The sequence below is a fragment of the Triticum urartu genome, chromosome 1A (assembly GCF_056163025.1).
Source record: "Triticum urartu cultivar PI428250 chromosome 1A, HENAU_Tu73, whole genome shotgun sequence".
NCBI lineage: Eukaryota > Viridiplantae > Streptophyta > Magnoliopsida > Poales > Poaceae > Triticum > Triticum urartu.
Window position 1 is genome coordinate 141,727,991 of NC_141873.1, and position 20,377 is coordinate 141,748,367.

A 20,377-nucleotide genomic window follows, 5' to 3' on the forward strand; every position below is an offset into this window, starting at 1 on the left:
CCTCCTCATCGCTATGTAACCCCTTATCTTTGTTTTCGGCATTTAACTTCCCGACCTGCTTGAACACCCAATATTCCCTGTTGGTGTGGTTGGCTGGCTTGTTGGGGGTGCCGTGTATTTGACACGAGCGATCGAGTATACGGTCCAAACTGGATGGGCCCGAAGTGCTTCTTTTGAATGGCTTTTTCTGCTGACCGGGTTTAGAGCCTCTGAATCCGGCATTGACTGCCGTATCCTCGGTATTGTCGCTGTTGATGCGGCACTTGTGTTTGTTGCGACGTGACCTACCGTTGCTATCCTTGGTATCCGAAGTACCATGGTTCTTTGATATGTTATTACTTTGAGCCAGCCAGCTGTCCTCTCCCGCGCAAAAGCGGGTCATGAGTGTCGTGAGGGCTGCCATAGATTTCGGCTTTTCCTGGCCAAGGTGTCGGTCGAGCCACTCGTCGCGGATGTTGTGCTTAAAAGCTGCTAGGGCCTCTGCATCCGGACAGTCGACGATTTGATTTTTCTTTGTCAGGAACCGTGTCCAGAATTGCCTGGCCGATTCCTCTGGCTGTTGAATTATGTGGCTCAAGTCATCGGCATCTGGTGGTCGCACATAAGTGCCCTGGAAGTTGTCGAGGAATGCGGCTTCCAGATCTTACCAACAGCCAATGGATTCTGCTGGCAGGCTATTGAGCCAATGCCGAGCTGGTCCTTTGAGTTTGAGTGGGAGGTATTTGATGGCATGTAGATTGTCACCGCGGGCCATGTGGATGTGCAGGAGGAAGTCCTCGATCCATACCGCAGGATCTCTTATACCGTCGTATGATTCGATATTTACGGGTTTGAAACCCTCTAGGATTTGGTGATCCATTACTTCGTCTGTGAAGCATAGGGGGTGTGCGGCGCCTCTGTACTGGGCTATATCGCGACGGAGCTCAAATGAGTCTTATCCGCTGTGTTCGGCCCGACCGGATTTACTTTTACTGTATCCGGCATGACGGTTATCGTCTCACATAGTGGCGCGCCGTCGTGATACGTAGATCGATCTTGCGTGTTTTGTTTTGTCCTCCAATATGTCTCGCAGGTCTAGCGTGTTTCCCCGTGCCTTGACATTTTTATTTGAGTGGCGTCGGGGTGCGGGCTGAGCTTTTGGCTGAAATGCCTCTCTGTCGCGGCCACGAGGTGGCCGATCAGCCGCGTCATACGCTGGAAATGTAGGTTTTAATGCTTCCTCCTCCAGTCGTGGTAGCTACCTGCGCTTTGGGTAACTCTTGGAGGGGCGTTCGAGTTCATATTCCTCGGCCGCAAGGACTTCAGTCCATCTGTCAGCTAGCAAATCTTGATCAGCTCGAAGCTGATATTGCTTTTTCTTAAGGCTATTTGCTGTGGCTATAAGCCGGCGCTTGAAGCGCTCTTGCTCGACGGGATCCTCAGGCATGACAAATTCGTCATCGTCGAGGCTTGCCTCGTCTTCGGAGGGAGGCATGTAATTATCATCCTCCGCCTTTCCATCTGCCGCTCTCTCGGGAGGGCTGGCTTCTCCATCCTCCTGCTCTAAATCTTGCTAGAGGGGATTGTCGTCATCTTCGGCACTATCCGGAGTGCTATTATCTCCTGTGCCGGTATCACCGCTTTTTCCTTGGCGAGACTTAGAGCGGCGCCGCTGACGTCGGCGCTTGGGTTGCTTCTTGGAGGGGCCATCCTCCGCTGTCCCGTCGCCATTGCCTTCTTTGGGTGTGTCCACCATATATATATATATCATATGATGAGGTGGCTGTCCAGTGCCCTGTGGGCAGTGGTTCTTGTTCGTCTCCTGCATCGTCGTCCATACCGTCGATGTCTTCAGAGTCGAAGTCGAGCATGTCGGTCAAATTGCCGACAGTGGCTACTAAGTGGGTGGTGGGTGGGCAGCGAATTTCTTCGTCATCCGCATCCCAATCCTGACGGACATAGTTCGGCCAGGATTCTCCTGACAAGGAGAGAGACCTTAATGAGTTCAATATGTCACCAAAGGGAGAGTGCTGAAAGATATCCGCGGAGGTGAACTCCATGATCGGCGCCCAGTCGGATTCGATAGGCATGGGCGCAGGCGGTTCGGAGTCCATGGCCGGGGAAGAATCCGACAGTTTGGCGTCACGACTCTCGTGAAGGGTAAGGTCGATACTCAGCTCGATAGCCGCTGAGAATGCGGCCTCCGTGGCGGGGTCTATCCACCCGTCCATGGATGGCGCAATTGGCTCCGAATTGAGAGTCGGAGCGGTTGCCGGTGCGGTCTCCTGAACACCTTCCGATGGTAGAGCTAAATCATGCTCATCGTGACTGTGCGGCACACTCGGCAGGGGCTCGAATCCGTCGAAGATCAAGTCTCCGCGGATGTCGGCCGTGTAGTTTAAGCTTCCAAACCTGACCTGGTGGCCAGGGGCGTAACTCTCAATCTGCTCCAGATGGCAAAGCGAGTTGGCCCGCAGTGCGAAGCCTCCGAATACGAAGATCTGTCTGGGGAGAAAAGTCTCACCCTGGACTGCATCGCTGTTGATGATTGAAGGATCCATCCATCCTAACGATGATGACATAGAGGAACTCTCCATGAAAGCACCAATGTCGGTGTCAAAACCGGTGGATCTCGGGTAGGGGGTCCCGAACTGTGCGTCTAAGGCGGATGGTAACAGGAGGCCGGGGACACGATGTTTACCCAGGTTCGGGCCCTCTTGATGGATGTAATACCCTACGTCCTGCTTGATTGTTCTTGGTAATATGAGTAGTACAAGAGTTGATCTACCACGAGATCAGAGAGGCTAAACCCTAGAAGCTAGCCTATGGTATGATTGTTGTTGTTGGTCCTACGGACTAAACCCTCCGGTTTATATAGACACCGGAGGGGGCTAGGGTTACACAGATTCGGTTACAAGGAAGGAGATCTACATATCCGTATTGCCAAGCTTGCTTTCCACGCCAAGGAGAGTCCCATCCGGACACGGGACAAAGTCTTCAATCTTGTATCTTCATAGTCCAACAGTCCGGCCAAAGGATATAATCCGACTGTCCGGATACCCCCTAATCCAGGACTCCCTCAGCGGCCCTCCCCAAGCTCGAGGCAACACGTCCACTCAGGTGGTCCAAGTACACCAGCACCTTCAGCTCTTTTGACCAGGTCAAGTGTGCAGCAACTGCCGGTGCCCTTCCAATGCTCTGCTCGCCCATCATCAGCAACGTGCTCGTCACCAAGACACTCATCAATGGCGGTGCGGGGCTCAATGTCCTTCCCATCGAGACGTTCGACCGCCTCCAAGTTCCCTACGACTAGCTGCGGCCCACCAAGCCTTTCTTAGGGGTGACCGACGGCTCCACTACCCCGATAGGGAAGATCCGCCTCCCTGTCACCTTCGGCACCCGTGACAACTACCGCACTGAAGTCATCAGCTTCGATGTCGCCCAAATCCGCCTCTCGTACAACGCCATCCTCAGGTATCCGGCCCTGGCCAAGTTCATGGCGGTGACCCACCATGGCTACAATGTCTCAAGATGCCAGGAAGCTGCGAGTCATCACGGTCGCCAGCGAGGAGAAGGATGCGGTGTGCTCCCTTGAGCGCGCCTACCAGGCTGCGGCAGTCGAGGACCCAGACAACGAGGGCGCTGTTTACCCTCCTGAGGCTGTCCCAAGAAGAAGAAGCAGCTGCTCCGCCAAGGACCTCAGGAGGGCGGGGCGCCCAGCAGTGCTGCCTCAAGCTCTACGCCCACTAACGGGGTGCCTTACCCTCTCACATAGGAAGGCGCGCCAGGTGCCCCTCTCAGGCTGGGCTCGGGGGCTCTCCTCTAGAGGGCCTCCGATCTCAGCAGCATCATGAGGGAGGTGTTCGGGCACCATGTGGAGGCGTGCTTTCACGCATGCTTCTGTGAGGAAAGCGCATGGCACGAGGCGCCAGACGCTCAAGAGTTCATGACCAAGGCAACCGAGGAGCTTCAGGAGGCAAGAGCTACGCGGGGCGACCGTCGCTCGCCACCCGGCGCAACTCCCTGCCCCGGCGAGCACAGCAAGCTATGCTCCTGCATCAACATCCCTGGGCTCAACAGGGCCGCGTCTCAGGAACTCTTCTGGCCATCGCGTGTTGGGCGATGCGAGGGTCCGCCTCACAGCTATGTCCGTATGCCTTTCGACTTGTTGAACAGGGCTGTCGTGCACCAGTGACACATGCGGGGCGTCCTGGCAGCTCATGAGGCCAGGCACCAGGCGATCCTGACGGAGATGGCGATAGATCCTCGCGAGCCCTCTGGGCCTCCAGAGCCTCCCGAGGTTCAGGACCTAGGTGGCTCATGAGGAGAGGTTTATGCAACACGCATCTTCGGCTACTCCAACATCTCTTTAGCAACGGTGCCATGTGACATCTTTTGGTTTGTCCAATTGGGGCGCCCCTCGGGCTGCATTATCCCCAAGCCGCATGGGCCTGTCCCTACGACATGTATCCTTCTTGCATCTATCAGAACTGGATTTACCTTTGATCATGAGTTGCTTTATGATTATCACCTGCTTGCCTGGTGCTCTATCGCCCTTCACGGCTGAGGGAGTCCTGGATTAGGGGGTCTCTGGACAGCCGGACTATGTCCTTTGGCTGGACTATTGGACTATGAAGATACGAGATTGAAGACTTCGTCCCGTGTCCGGATGGGACTCTACTTGGCATGGAAGGCAAGCTAGGCAATACGGATATGTATATCTCCTCCTTTGTAACCGACCTTGTGTAACCCTAGCCCCCTCCAGTGTCTATATAAACCGGAGGGTTTTAGTCCGTAGGACAACATACAATCATACCATAGGCTAGCTTCTAGGGTTTAGCCTCTCCGATCTCATGGTAGATCAACTCTTGTACTACTCATATTATCAAGAATAATCAAGCAGGACGTAGGGTTTTACCTCCATCAAGAGGGCCCGAACCTGGGTAAAACATCGTGTCCCCTACCTCCTGTTACCATCCGCCTTAGACGCAGAGTTCGGGACCCCCTACCCGAGATCCGCCGGTTTTGACACCGACATTGGTGCTTTCATTGAGAGTTCCTCTATGTCGTCGCCGTTAGGCTTGATGGCTCCTTCGATCATCGATAGGGATGTAGTCCAGGGTGAGACTTTCCTCCCCGGACAGATCTTTGTATTCGGCGGCTTCGCGCTATGGGCCAACTCGCTTGGCCGTCTGGAGCAGATCGAGAGTTACGCCCCTGGCCACCAGGTCAGGTTTGGAAGCTTAAACTACACAGCCGACATCCATGGAGACTTGATCTTTGACGGATTTGAGCCCCTGCCGAATGCGCTGCATGGTCACGATGAGCATGATTTAGCTCTACCATCAGACAGTGTTCAGGAGACTGCACCGACAACCGCTCTGACCCTCAATTCGGAGCCCATTGTGCCATCCATGGACGGGTGGATAGACCCCGCCACGGAGGCCGTATTCTCAGCAGCGATCGAGCCGAATATCGACCTTACCCTTCATGGGAGCCATGACGCCGAACTACCGGATTCTTCCCCGGCCATGGACTCCGAACCGCATGTGCCCTTACCTATCAAATCCAACTGGGCGCCGATCATGGAGTTTACCTCTGCAGATATCTTTCAGCACTTGCCCTTCGGCGACATACTAAACTCATTAAGGTCTCTCTCCCTGTCAGGAGAGTCCTGGCCGAACTTTGTTCGGCAGGATTGGGATGCGGACGACGAAGAAATTCGCCGCCCACCCACCACCCACTTAATAGCCACTGTCGACGATTTGACCGACATGCTCGACTTCGACTCCGAAGACATCGACGGTATGGACGACGATGCAGGAGACGAACAGGAACCACTGCCCACAGGGCACGGGACGCCCACTTCATCATATGATGTATACATGGTGGACGCACCTAAAGAAAACAACGACGAAGAGCGGAAGGACACAGTGAAGGGTTGTTACCTCGAGAAGCAGTCAAAGCGGCGGCGTAAGTGCCGCTCCAAATCCCGCCTCGGCAGAAATAACGATCATATAAACCCAGCGATAGAGCAAGGTGAGCCAGCGGACGACAAACACGACACTGAACCATCGTCCGACCACGACAACACGGAGAATCAAACCGAACAACCCAACTCCGTCGAGGATAACAGTCCGGATAACATCACACTGGACAGGCACCCGGAGCAACAGAATACCCATAAAAGGCTTGTTGCCACCGCAAGGAGTCTGAAAAAGCAGAAGCAAAGGCTCAGGGCTGCACAAGACACACTCGGAATCAGATGGAGTGAAGTACTCAACACTGAAGCGAAGTACGGCGGTAATCGCCACACCAAGAGCTACCCGAAGCGAAAGTTGCTACCTGAATTCGATGAGGAGGCCTTAGATCCCCCGCAATCAAAAAACAAAATGGCCAGTCGGTCGGATAGACGACCTCGTGGCCAACATAAAGCGGCAAACGACGCCGCACATAAGCCAGTAAGCGATCCACGTGAGGACTCGCATCAAAAGTACGGCACAACCAGATCCATCTACGGACCACGCAAGCGTGCTCCAGCACGCAATGCAACACAACAAACATCCCAATACCATAGTACACCCAAATACAGGGGTGCCGCACACCCCCCATGTTTCACCGATGAGGTGCTGGACCATGAATTTCCAGAGGGATTCAAACCCGTAAACATAGAGGCGTATGATGGAACGACAGACCCTGGGGTCTGGATTGAGGACTACATCCTCCATATCCATATGGCTCGAGGAGACGATCTCCACGCCATCATGTACTTACCCCTCAAGCTCAAAGGGCCAGCTCGGCACTGGCTTAAAAGCCTCCTCGAAAACTCCATTTGAAGCTGGGAAGAGCTCGAAGACGCTTTTCGGGCAAATTTTCAAGGGACCTATGTCCGACCTCCGGATGCAGACGATTTAAGTCATATAACTCAACAGTCCGGAGAGTCAGCCCGAAAACTTTGGAACAGGTTTCTCACTAAGAAGAACCAAATAGTCGACTGTCCGGACGCCGAAGCCTTAGCAGCTTTCAAGCACAGCGTTTGAGATGAATGGCTTGCCAGACACCTCGGCCAAGAAAAGCCGAGAACAATGGAAACATTAACAAGCCTCATGACCCGCTTTTGCGCGGGCGAGGATAGCTAGTTAGCCCGATGCAGCACCAGCGACCCAAGTACATCCGAAGTCAGGGACGAAAACGGGAAACCACGGCGCAGAAAAAACTAGTGCCGGAATAAAGAAGACATCCGAAAGAGCACAATGGTAAACGCTGGATTTAGAAGCTCTCGGCCAGATCAGCAAAAGCTGCCCTCCAAAGGCAACAGAGACGAACTATCCAGCCTAAACAAGATTCTGGATAAAATATGTCAGATCCACAACACCCCCGATAAACCTGCAAATCATACCCATAGAGAATGTTGGGTCTTCAAGCAGTCTGGCAAGCTTCACGCCGAACACAAGGGGCAGGATACACCAAGCGAAGACGAGGACGAGCCTCGCAAGCAAAGCACTGGGGAACAGAAGAAATTCCCACCAGAAGTCAAAACAGTAAACGTGTTACACGTGACAACGGGGAGAAACAAAGCGACACTCCTAGAGACACATGCCCCAGGGCCTATCACCACGGAGTTCTTCCACTGGTCGTCCCAACCGATCACCTTCGACCATCGGGATTACTCGGCATGTATCCGGCGTGCAGGATGGGCTGCCTTGGTGTTAGACCCAATAATTGACGGATACCACTTCACACGAGTCCTGATGGACAGCGGCAGTAGTTTAAACCTGATATATCAGGACACAGTCTGCAAAATGGGGATAGACCCAATAAAAATTAGCCATAGCAATACTACCTTTAAAGGAGTAACGCCAGGACCAGAAGCCCATTGCACAGGCTCCCTGCTACTAGAGGTTATATTCGGCTTTCTCGATAACTTCCGCAGCGAAAATTTAACCTTCCATATCGGTCCGTTCCAAAGCGGCTATCAAGCACTACTCGGACGCGAAGCTTTCGCTCGCTTTAACGCAATACCGCATTACGCTTCTCTTATGCTTAAGATGCCCGATCCACTTGGCCTCATTATAGTAAACGGAAATATTGAGCGCTCCTTGCGCGCGAAAGACCATGCGACTGCCTTGTCAGCCGCACACTAAATGGCCTCACCCACTAAAGCATCTGACAGGTCGTTAAGACCACGGACACGGTTGGACGAGTCCGGTGCAGCTATATGTAATTGATACGGGTTTGATGGCTATACCCCTATTACAATACAAGGGGCTCAACGCGCGCAAACAAGTGGCAATCAGGCTCAACTTTACTCATTTTGAACTATATATTGTTTATCTAGTATAACTTACCTTTTGCACGACAACTTTTCAATTAAGTTCCTCTCTTTTTTCAGATGACCATCGTGCTACAGCCGTCCAGAATACGGCACACCGGAGACACAGGCGCAGACGTGCAGCAGGGACCCGTTCTAAGGATTCTTTTTAGATTAAGACCCTGCGCAAACCTTTTTTTTACTGTCTCTTGTTGATACACATCCCTCAGATTCTCAATACAATTGAGAAGGATGCTGACGTATTGGCATGTGGCCACGTAAGAAAATTGCACGTACCTGGACACCAGGGGCTTATTATAAAGGGCATTGTTTAGGCCCGGTTTACATCATAAAGACCGAATACCTTAGGGAGTGTTCGGCGTCGCGAGTTTGGCCTCATATGCATCAGCTCCGAATCATGTCTTTGGTCAAATGTTGGGTTTGCCCGGCTCCTGTGTTTGCTGCCTTACATTCCGCTCTATCGGCTAAGGCGGCACTAGGAGAACTACTGCGATTGTGCCCTAGTTCATCCGGACGAGCACCTCAGTAGAGAAAGCCGAAAACTGATTGTCATGATATAGCGCGAGACTGGTCAACCACTCGATGACCTAGCGGAATCTTCGGGATTCCTCCACCTTAACGAAGGGCCATTTCCCGGCCAGGCATGTACGCGCCCCAAATCCGGATGAGCGCGGAGCCACCAGGGGCTATATAGTAGCCCCACTATCAAACTCCTCTGGCTAAGTGAAAGTGTTAAAGCATTATAGTCCGTTTGCCTAGTTTGCTGCGCTATCACCTCCTTAATGGACCAAGACGTTGGATCAAGTGTGAACATGCGTCTTCTATGAACACCCCCACATTATATGCATGGGGGCTGAAGCCGACGACTGCCATCTTTCAGGTTATATACATATATACATAAACGGCCGCACAAGAGGCATCATAGTACTTTCGGGCAAAAGTATAAATACAACCTTGATCAACTCAATCAAACATTGTTCTTACAATGGGAATACATGTCACTTAAACATAATATTCTTCGAGCATTGAGCCTCTATCAAACGAGCGCCTTCAAGAACTTCTTCAAAGTAGTGCTCGGCGGCCACTCGGCCTATGGCCGAACCCTGTGCTGCAACAGTGGTGGCCTCCATCTCCGCCCAGTATGTTTTGACACGGGCAAGGGCCATCCGCGCACCTTCTATGCACGTTGATCTCTTTACAACATCGATGCGTGGCACAACTTCAAGGAATTGTTGCACTAAGCTAAAGTAGCTATTCGGCCTTGGCCCTCCTGGCCACAAATGATCCAAAACGGACCTCATGGCAAGTCCGGATAATCTATGGAGCTCGGCCCAACCGGTCAATCGCTCATTCAGCAACAACGGACGGATTGGAGCATGAAACTGTGACCAGAACATCTTCTCCACTTCGGGACCTTTCTGATCCTTGAAGTACTCGGCCGCATCAGCAGCACTTGCAGCCAAATCCATGTACTCATCTGCAGAACTCCATAGCCGGTCCAGAGGAGCATATTTCGGATCTCCGAACTTAGTCCGCAACAAGAAGGGCTTCCCAGACACGATATCTGAAGCTTGTTTCAGCTCCTCCTTCGTCACTCTAATTTTGGAGCGGGCTTCCTTGGCAGCCACCCGAGCCTTCTCCAGGTCCGTCGCCTTCGCCCGGTTTTCCTCTTCAAGAATCCGGTAACGGTCAGCAGCATCTTTTAACTCCACGGCCATCTTGGCCATTTTTTCTTTGCTCTCGCAATGTGCGGCCTGTTTGGCCCTCAACTCTTCGGCCGCTTGCAAAGCGGCCGCATTGCTACTCCTTGCTTGCTCCTTGGCTCGGGCAAGCTCTGCCCGAAGGGTCTCCACGGTGGCCGCTCTATCTACTGTCACAACATATTAAAGATACTGGCATCATGCTGCTCTTATTATGTGACGATCACCAGAAAGGCCACTCACCCTGTGCCTCGTCAAGCCGCTTGTTGACAAGCACGATGTCGGCATCTGCCGCATCTAGCTGCCGCTTTAGTTCGGCATACCCATCAGTCCGGCTAGCCACCGGAGCTTCCACCACCTGCACATAAAGGTAGTCTGGTTATTACCTGGGACAATGATCCTCTGTTTGCCGCCGTTTTCGACGACAACCAGAGTCTTAGGGGCTACTATCTACACAGGGCACATCTAAAAATGTGTGGTACCATCAAAAATGTACATCATTTCACGTACCTCAAAACCCGTTAGTAGACTCATAAAAGCTTCATGCAACCCGCTTTCGGCGGACGAAATCCTTTCAATCACCGTACCCATCAATGTGCGGTGCTCTTCTGAGATAGCTACTCGCTCCAGCAGACCCCTCAGTACGTCCGACCGCACACCAGACGATGCCGGACTCTTTTGATGACTCTCTTTGAGAGCCGGATGCTGAGGACTTCGGGTGGCCATAAGATTACCTTCTGGCCTTGCCGGATCCGGAGAAACCCTCCGCGACGACACCTCGGGGTCGCCCGCTTCGTGAGGCGGTGTGGCAGGGGGAGGCGTTTTGCTCTCCATCATATCCGGAAGAAGATCCCCCGAAGACGAGCTCTGCTGAGAAGGGCTAAGATCCGAACTGCAAGATAAATGCTTCGATTATTTTCCTCAGAAGTAGAGCAAGATATTTTCGTTATTAACTACCCCTTTTACTTACATCTTGGGGGAGGGCTGGTCCCCTTGAGGGCATAGTACGGCCAGGGTATCCCCCAGGGCAGGACCCTCTGGCAGAGATTTCTTCTCCCGTTTGGAAACCTTAGTTTCCGGATCTTCAGAGGTAGTCCTCTTCCTTCCCCGGGGAGAGAGAATGCCAAATTCTTCCCCTTGGTTATCCTTCCTCGCGGAGGCACTCATTCCCTCGATTGGAATAGGTAGCGATGGAGGCCCGCTTTCTCCCTCTTTATTCCCCCTTCATCTTCCTGGGAGGGCACCAGACAAGGTGCTCACTCGAGCATCTTTTCCAGCACCGGATTGTCCAAGCCTTCAGGAAGGGGGGCCGAACACCGGATCATCTTCGCCTTTGTTATCCAGTCCTGGTCAAAGAGCGATTCTTCAGAATGATGTCATGATAAATAAAAGGACAATGTGTTCGGCCATGGGATTACTTACTTGGGCAGCGGGGCGGTTGCAGTTCAGGCCCACGTCCTCGGTAGTGTCCAGACACTCTATTTGGGGTCTGAAGAACGATTTGTACATCTCCTCATACGTCAAGCCGAGGAAATTCTAAATAGTGTGCAGTCCTTCCGGGTTGAATTCCCACATGCGGAGGGCCCGGCGTTTGCAAGGCTGGACTAGACGAACCAGCATCACTTGCATTACCATAACCAGACTGAAATCTCCCTCGAAGAGATCTCGGATACGGCTCTGCAGTATTGGCACGTCCTTGGCTGGACCCCAGCTCAGCCCCCTGCTGATCCATGACATCAATTGTGGTGGAGGGCCCGAGCGAAAGGTGGGGGTAGCTACCCACTTGGCACTTCAGGGAGCTGTGACGTAGAACCACTCCCGTTGCCACAATATGAACACCTCTAGAAAGGAACCCATTGGCCATGGAGCGTCAGCAATTTTGCTTATTAGAGCACCTCCACACGATGTATACTGCCCCTCGACCATCTTCGGCTTCACATCGAAGGTCTTGAGCCACAGGCCGAAGTGAGGGGTAATGCGGAGGAAGGCCTCACAAACGACAATAAATGACGAGATGTGAAGAAGGGAATCCGGGGCCAGTTCATGAAAATCTAGCCCGTAATAGAACATAAGACCCCTAACAAAGGGATCCAGAGCAAGGCCTAGTCCTCGGAGGAAGTGGGAGACGAACACAACGCTCTCGTTGGGTTCGGGAGTAGGGACGACCTGCCCTCGGGCGGGCAGCCTATGCGAAATTTCGGCGGTCAAATATCTGGCCTCCCTCAACTTCTTGATGTCCTCCTCCGTGACGGAGGAAGGTATCCACCAGCCTTGAAGGCTGGATCCGGACATGATTGAAGGTCCGAAGCACCCTACCTGGGCTTTGGGTGTTACAACTCGAGGCAGGGGAAGGATTCGATTGACCACGAGAGGGAAAAAAGTAAAAGCCTTGTCCCTTTATAAAGAGGGTGAATATCAAGCGTCCTCCTCGTGGCCGTTTGGGACTTGCCTAAAATCTAGGAGTCCTAGGCACGGTTGGGTTACCCACGTCCGTATTAATGAGAATCTCGTAATAAAGGGAACACGATCTCTACTTTGACAAGACGTGTCAAGAAACCGCCTCGCGTTATGTGCGGGGCTGGTTAAAGAAAAACGGTTCAAATAATTACCGGACCGTGGCGTGATGTCATGCTACCAAAACGTGTCAGCAGATTAGATTTGTGGAAATATTATTCTCTCTACGGTGGTATGTGAAACTTATTTTGCAGGGTCGGACACTATCCTTGTATTCAAACTCTTCCGCGGTGTATTCGGAGGAGGAACCCGCATTGCAATGCCGAAGACAACACTGCGCGCTGGACTCATCGTCATTGATGCCTGGTTTAGGGGCTACTGAGGGAGTCCTGGATTAGGGGGTCTCTGATGACCCACAAGTATACGGGATCTATCGTAGTCCTTTCGATAAGTAAGAGTGTCGTACCCAACGAGGAGCAGAAGGAAATGATAAGCGGTTTTCAGCAAGGTATTCTCTGCAAGTACTGAAATAAGTGGTAACAGATAGTTTTGTGATAGGATAAATTGTAACGAGCAACAAGTAACAAAAGTAAATAAAGTGCATCAAGGTGGCCCAATCCTTTTGTAGCAAAGGACAAGCCGGAACAAACTATTATAATAGGAAAAGCGCTCCTGAGGACACATGGGAATATCGTCAAGCTAGTTTTCATCATGTTCATATGATTCGCGTTCGATACTTTGATAATTTGATATGTGGGTGGACCGGTGCTTGGGTGCTGTTCTTACTTGAACAAGCATCCCACTTATGATTAACCTCTATTGCAAGCATCCGCAACTACAACAAAAGTATTAAGGTAAACCTAACCATAGCATGAAACATGTGGATCCAAATCAGCCCCTTACGAAGCAACGCATAAACTAGGGTTTAAGCTTCTGTCACTCTAGCAACCCATCATCTACTTATTACTACCCAATGCCTTCCTCTATGCCCAAATAATGGTGAAGTGTTATGTAGTTGACGTTCACATAACACCACTAGAGGCTAGACAACATACATCTTATCAAAATATCAAACGAATACCAAATTCACATGACTACTAATAGCAAGACTTCTCCCTTGTCCTCAGGAACAAATGTAATTACTCACAAAGCATATTCATGTTCATAATCAGAGGGGTAATAATATGCATATAGGATCTGAACATATGATCTTCCACCAAATAAACCAACTAGCATCAACTACAAGGAGTAATCAACACTACTAGCAACCTACTAGCACCAATCCCGGACTTTGAGACAAGAATTGGATACAAGAGATGAACTAGGGTTTGGAGATGAGATATTGCTGGTGAAGATGTTGATGGAGATTGCCCTCTCCCGATGAGAGGAGCGTTGGTGATGATGATGGTGATGATTTCCCCCTCTCGGAGGGGGCAGAACAGCTCTGCTGGAGCTCTAGATTGGTTCCGCCAAGGTTCCGCCTCGTGGCGGCGGAGTCTCGTCCTGAAAAGTTTCTTCTCTATTTTTTTCTCATTGAAAGACTTCATATAGGAGAAGATGGACATCGGAGAGCCACCAGGGGGCCCACGAGGTAGGGGGCGCGCCCTAGGGGGGGCGTGCCCCCCACCCTCGTGAGCAGGGTGTGGGCCCCGTGGCCTTCATCTTTGGCAAGGATTTTTCTTTATTTATTTTAAGATGTTGCATGGAGTTTCAGGACTTTTGGAGTTGTGCAGAATAGGTCTCTAATATTTGCTCCTTTTCCAGCCCAGAATTCCAGGTGCCGGCATTCTCCCTCCTTATGTAAACCTTGTAAAATAAGAGAGAATAGCCATAAGTATTGTGACATAAAGTGAAATAACAGTCCATAATGCAATAAATATCGATATAAAAGCATGATGCAAAATGGACGTATCAACTCCCCCAAGCTTAGACCTCGCTTGTCCTCAAGCGAAAAGCCGATAACAATAAATATGTCCTCATGTTTAGAGGTAGAGGCATCGATAAAAATAAAATATGGACATGAAGGCATCATGATTATTCTCATAGCAACAACATATATAGCTTTTGTCATATGATTACTTATGTTCAAGTGATGATCTATTCACAATGCAAAAGTATAAATCATAAACCTTATTGGGCTCCGACAAACTATAATCTCAGTCATTGAAACAATTGCAATTTATCATAAGATCGGAAAGAGTCTATGTCAGAGCTAAAAAGCAAGTCCACATACTCAACTATCATTTAGTCCTCCATAATTGCTAACACTCACGCAATACTTGTGGTTACGGAGTTTTAATCGGACACAGAGAAAGATAGGGTCTTATAGTTTTGCCCCACAACCTTTTACCTCAAGGGTAATGTCAACAATAATGGTTCATGCTCCCCTACATCCAATTAGATATATATATATATATCATGTTCTTTCCAACATGCTGAGCTTGCCAAAGGATAAAATGAAAAAGAAAAGGTGAAGATCACCATGACTCTTGCATAAGGTAGAAGATAATAATAAAGGATAGGCCCTTCGCGGAGGGAAGCAGAGGTTTCCATGCGCTTTTATGGTTGGATGCATAAAATCTCAATGCGAAAGAACATCACTTTATATTGCCCCTTGTGATATGAACCTTTATTATGCAGTCCGTCGCTTTTATTACTTCCACATCACAAGATCGTATAAAGCTTATTTCTCCCATACCAATCAATCATACATATTTAGAGAAATTTTTATTGCTTTGCACCGATGACAACTTACTTGAAGGATCTTACTCAATCCATAGGTAGATATGGTGGACTCTCATGGCAAAACTGGTTTAAGGGTATTTGGAAGCACAAGTAGTATTTCTACTTGGTGCTGAGAATTTGGCTAGCATGAGGGGGAAAGGCAAGCTCAACAAGTTAGAGGATCCATGACAACATACTTTATCTCAGATATAAGACAGACATAACTCATTATGTTGTCTTCCTTGTCCAACATCAACTCTTTAGCATGTCATATTTTAATGAGTGCTCCCAATCATAAAAGATGTCAATGATAATATATATATATATATATATATATGTGAAAACCTCTCTTTCCTTATTACTTCCTATTAATTGCAACAATGACCAAAGCTATGTCTGCCAATTCCCAACAACTTTTAATCATCATACTCTTTCTATGTGAAGTCATTACTCTCAATAAGATCAATATGAACTTTTTGTTTCTTTTTATTCTTTTTCTCTTTTCTTTTATTCACCCAATATCATGGAAAAATAATCAAGCCTTTGACTCAACACTAATCTTTATTATATATAGCTCACGGACTCAATTACAAAGAGAGATCATAAAGCAAACTCAAAACTAGATCATGCCATAAACTCTATTCTACTAGATCAAGATACTACTAATAGGATCGAACTAAAAAAACGGTAAAGACAGGAGTTGTGATTGTGATACGATATCGGGGCACCTCCCCCAAGCTTGGCAGTTGCCAAGGGGAGTGCCCATACCCATGTGATTATATCTCCTTGGTTGGTGAAGAAGGTGGAGGTGTTTTTGATGATGCAGGCTTGTCATCCATCTTCCAAGGCATAGATTCACCATCATAGAAGGATGATCGAGTCTCCGGAATCCTCGAATCTGCAGCCGAACTCATTCTTTTGAATCTATATTCATACTCACAGTTTTGGTTTTGCAGGTCATAGATTTGGGCTTGGAGGTTCTCGATCTTCTCATATAGCTTGAAGATGGCCTCCTCGGTGTTCTTGGCATCCGGCTTGTAGTTGTTAGTGAACTCCGCGAGCATCGTGTGGCTAGCGTTGATTCCATGCTCCACCATCCCCTGCACTTGAAAACTTGTTGCTCCATTGCTTCGAGCCTCGTCTCCACGCTTCCGGTTCCCTTTGGTCCCTCAACATCGCGGATGTGCAACAACCCATCACGCATCTCAATGGCTTGAGGGTGTCGCAACACCTCCGCGAGGTAAGGGTTGATGACCTTCTCGAAGAACTTGTCCTTGGAAGCACTTGGGGATGTCATAATGATCTAGATCTGTCAGAAAAACAGCTCGAAACAAAGACAGGAGATTTTTGCGTGATACGGGAGTCAAAACCTTCGGGAGGTTATATAATGAATTTTTACCGGCCAAAATACGTATCGTGCAAGAAAACGGAGTCCGGAAGGCACACGAGGCGCTCACGAGGTAGGTGGGCGCGCCCAGGGGGGTAGGGCGCGCCCACCACCCTCGTGAGGCCCTCGTGTCCTTCCCATGCTGCTACTTATTTTTCTATTTTTCTAAATATTCCAAAACGGAGAAATATTGCCTTAAAAATTGTTTTGGAGTCGGTTTACTTACCGTAACACATACCTATTCCTTTTCGGAGTCTGAAATGTTCCGGAAAGTGTCGCTTATGTATTCCTCCGGGGTTACGGTTTCAATAATATTGGTTTCAACATTTATGGGATTACCTAAGATATAATGTTTAATTCTTTGACCGTTTACCACCTTCAGATTTGTGCCCTCGAAGTTGTTGATCTTTATGGCACCGGAACGATAGACCTCCTCAATAACATAGGGGCCTTCCCATTTAGAGAGAAGTTTTCCTGCAAAAAATCTTAAACGAGAGTTGTATAGCAATACATAATCACCTGCATTAAACTCACGCTTTTGTATCCTTTTGTCATGCCATCTTTTAACTTTTTCTTTAAACAACTTGGCATTTTCATAAGCTTGGGTTCTCCATTCATCAAGTGAGCTAATATCAAATAACCTCTTCTCACCAGCAAGTTTAAACTCATAGTTGAGCTCCTTAATAGCCCAATACGCCTTATGTTCTAGTTCGAGAGGTAAATGACATGCTTTTCCATAAACCATTTTATACGGAGACATACCCATAGGATTTTTATATGCAGTTCTATATGCCCGTAATGCATCATCAAGTTTCTTAGACCAATTCTTTCTAGACCTATTAACAGTCTTTTGCAAAATTAATTTGAGCTCTCTATTGCTCAATTCTACTTGACCACTAGACTGTGGGTGATAAGGAGATGCAATTCTATGATTAACACCATACTTAGCAAGCATTTTACGGAAAGCACCATGAATAAAGTGTGAACCCCAATCAGCCATTAAATATCTAGGGAGTCCAAACCTCGGGAAAATAACTTCCTTAAGCATTTTAATAGAAGTGTTATGATCAGCACTACTAATTGGAATAGCTTCTACCCACTTAGTAACGTAATCAACAGCAACTAAAATATGTGTGTATCCATTAGAGGCAGGAAAAGGTCCCATATAATCAAAGCCCCAAACATCAAACGGTTCGATAACAAGAGAATAATTCATAGGCATTTCTTGATGTCTACTAATATTACCAATTCTTTGACATTCATCACAAGACAAGACAAACTTACGGGCATCCTTGAAGAGAGTAGGCCAATAAAAACCAGATTGCAACACCTTATGTGCAGTTCTATCTCCAGCGTGGTGTCCTCCATAAGCCTCGGAATGACACTTGCGTAGGATCTGTTCCTGTTCATGCTCAGGTACACAACGTCTAATAACACCATCTACTCCTTCTTTATAAAGATGTGGGTCATCCCAAAAGTAATGCCACAAGTCATAGAAAAACTTTTTCTTTTGCTGGTATGTGAAGCTAGGTGGTATAAACTTAGCAACAATATAATTAGCATAATCAACATACCATGGAGTACTATGAGAAGTACTTATAACATTTAATTGTTCATCAGGAAAGCTATCGTTAATAGGTAGTGGGTCATCAAGAACATTCTCTAACCTAGACAAGTAGTCTGCAACGGGGTTCTCAGCTCCCTTTCTATCAACAATATGCAAATCAAATTCTTTTAGCAAGAGAACCCATCTAATAAGTCTAGGTTTAGCATCTTTCTATTCTATAAGGTACTTAATAGTAGCATAACAGTTTGAATAGTTACTTTAGAATCAACAATATAAGGTCTGAACTTATCACAAGCAAATACAACTGCTAAAAGCTCTTTTTCAGTAGTAGCATGATTTCTTTGAGCATTGTCGAGAGTCTTACTAGCATAATGAATAACATTTAATTTCTTATCAACTCTTTGCCCTAGAACAACACCTACAGCATAATCGCTAGCATCACACATAATTTCAAAGGGTAGGTTCCACTCAGGTGGTTGAACAACAGGTGCAGAGACTAATGCTTTCTTAAGTATTTCAAATGCTTCTACACAATCATCATCAAAGACAAATGGTGTATCTTTTTGCAGTAAATTAGTCAGAGGCCGAGAAATTTTTGAGAAGTCCTTAATGAACCTCTTGTAAAATGCGGCATGACCAAGGAAACTTATTATACCTTTGATGTCCTTGGGACATGGCATCTTTTCAATAGCATCAACCTTGGCTTTATCAACTTCAATACCTCTTTCAGAAACTTTATGCCCCAAGACAATACCTTCATTAACCATAAAGTGGCACTTTTCCCAATTCAAGACAAGATTAGTTTCTTCACATCTCTGCAAAACTCGATCAAGATTGCTCAAGCAATCATCAAAAGAGGAACCATAGACGGAAAAATCATCCATGAAAACCTCACAATCTTTTCACAAAAGTCAGAGAATATAGCCAGCATGCATCTTTGAAAGGTAGCAGGTGCATTACATAAACCAAAAGGCATATGTCTATAAGCAAAAGTACCAAAAGGGCATGTAAAAGTAGTCTTTGATTGATCTCTAGCCGACACAGGTATTTGAGAGAAACCAGAATAACCATCTAGAAAGCAATAGTGTGTATGTTTGCATAATCTTTCTAGCATTTGATCAATAAAAGGTAAGGGGTAATGATCTTTTGAGTAGCTTTATTTAATTTGCGGAAATCAATTACCATCCTATAACCTGTGATAATTCTTTGTGGAATCAATTCATCTTTATCATTAGGAACAACAGTAATACCTCCCTTCTTAGGGACACAATGGACAGGACTTACCCACTCACTATCAGCAACGGGATAGATTATACCTGCCTCCAGAAGCTTTAGTATTTCTTTCCTTACCACTTCTTTCATTTTAGGATTCAGACGTCATTGAGGATCATGAACTAGTTTGGCATCAAGAGTATATCCAATAGCAGCATGATGCTTCTTCAGAGTTTTCAATAATCTTTCTTCTTCATGCTCTAAAAGGTTAGCACTAATAATAACAGGAAATATCTTCTTTTCATCAAGATAAGGATATTTAATATTATCAGGCAACCGTTTAAGCTCAAACACGGGGTCACCCTTGGGTGGAGGAGGATCCCCTAAAATTTCAACAGGCAAGTTGTGATGTAGAATAGGTTCCTGTTTAAAGAATACTTCATCTATTTTCCTTCTTTCATTCATGAACATATCATTTTCATGGTCTAGCAAATAGTGTTCTAAAGGATCACTAGGAGGTACGGCAATAGAAGAAAGACCAATAATTTCATCCTTACTAGGTAATTCTTCCTCATGATGTTGTTTACTAAATTTAGAGAAATTAAACTCATGAACCATATCATCCAAGCCAATAGTAACAACATTCTTTTTGCAATCTATCCGAGCATTAACAGTGTTCAAGAAGGGTCTACCAAATATAATGGGACAAAAGCTATCTTGCGGAGAAGTAAGAACAAGAAAATCAGCAGGATATTTAGTTTTCCCACACAAGACTTCAACATCTCTAACAATTCCAATTGGTGAAATAGTATCTCTGTTGGCAAGTTTAATTGTGACATCAATACCTTCTAACTCAGCAGGTGCAATTTCATTCTTAATTTCTTCGTATAAAGTATGCAGTATCACACTAACGCTCGCACCCATATCACATAAGCCATGATAACAATGATATCCTACTTTAACAGAAATAACAGGCACGCCTACCGCAGGTCTATGTTTATCTTTATCACCAGGTTTAGCAA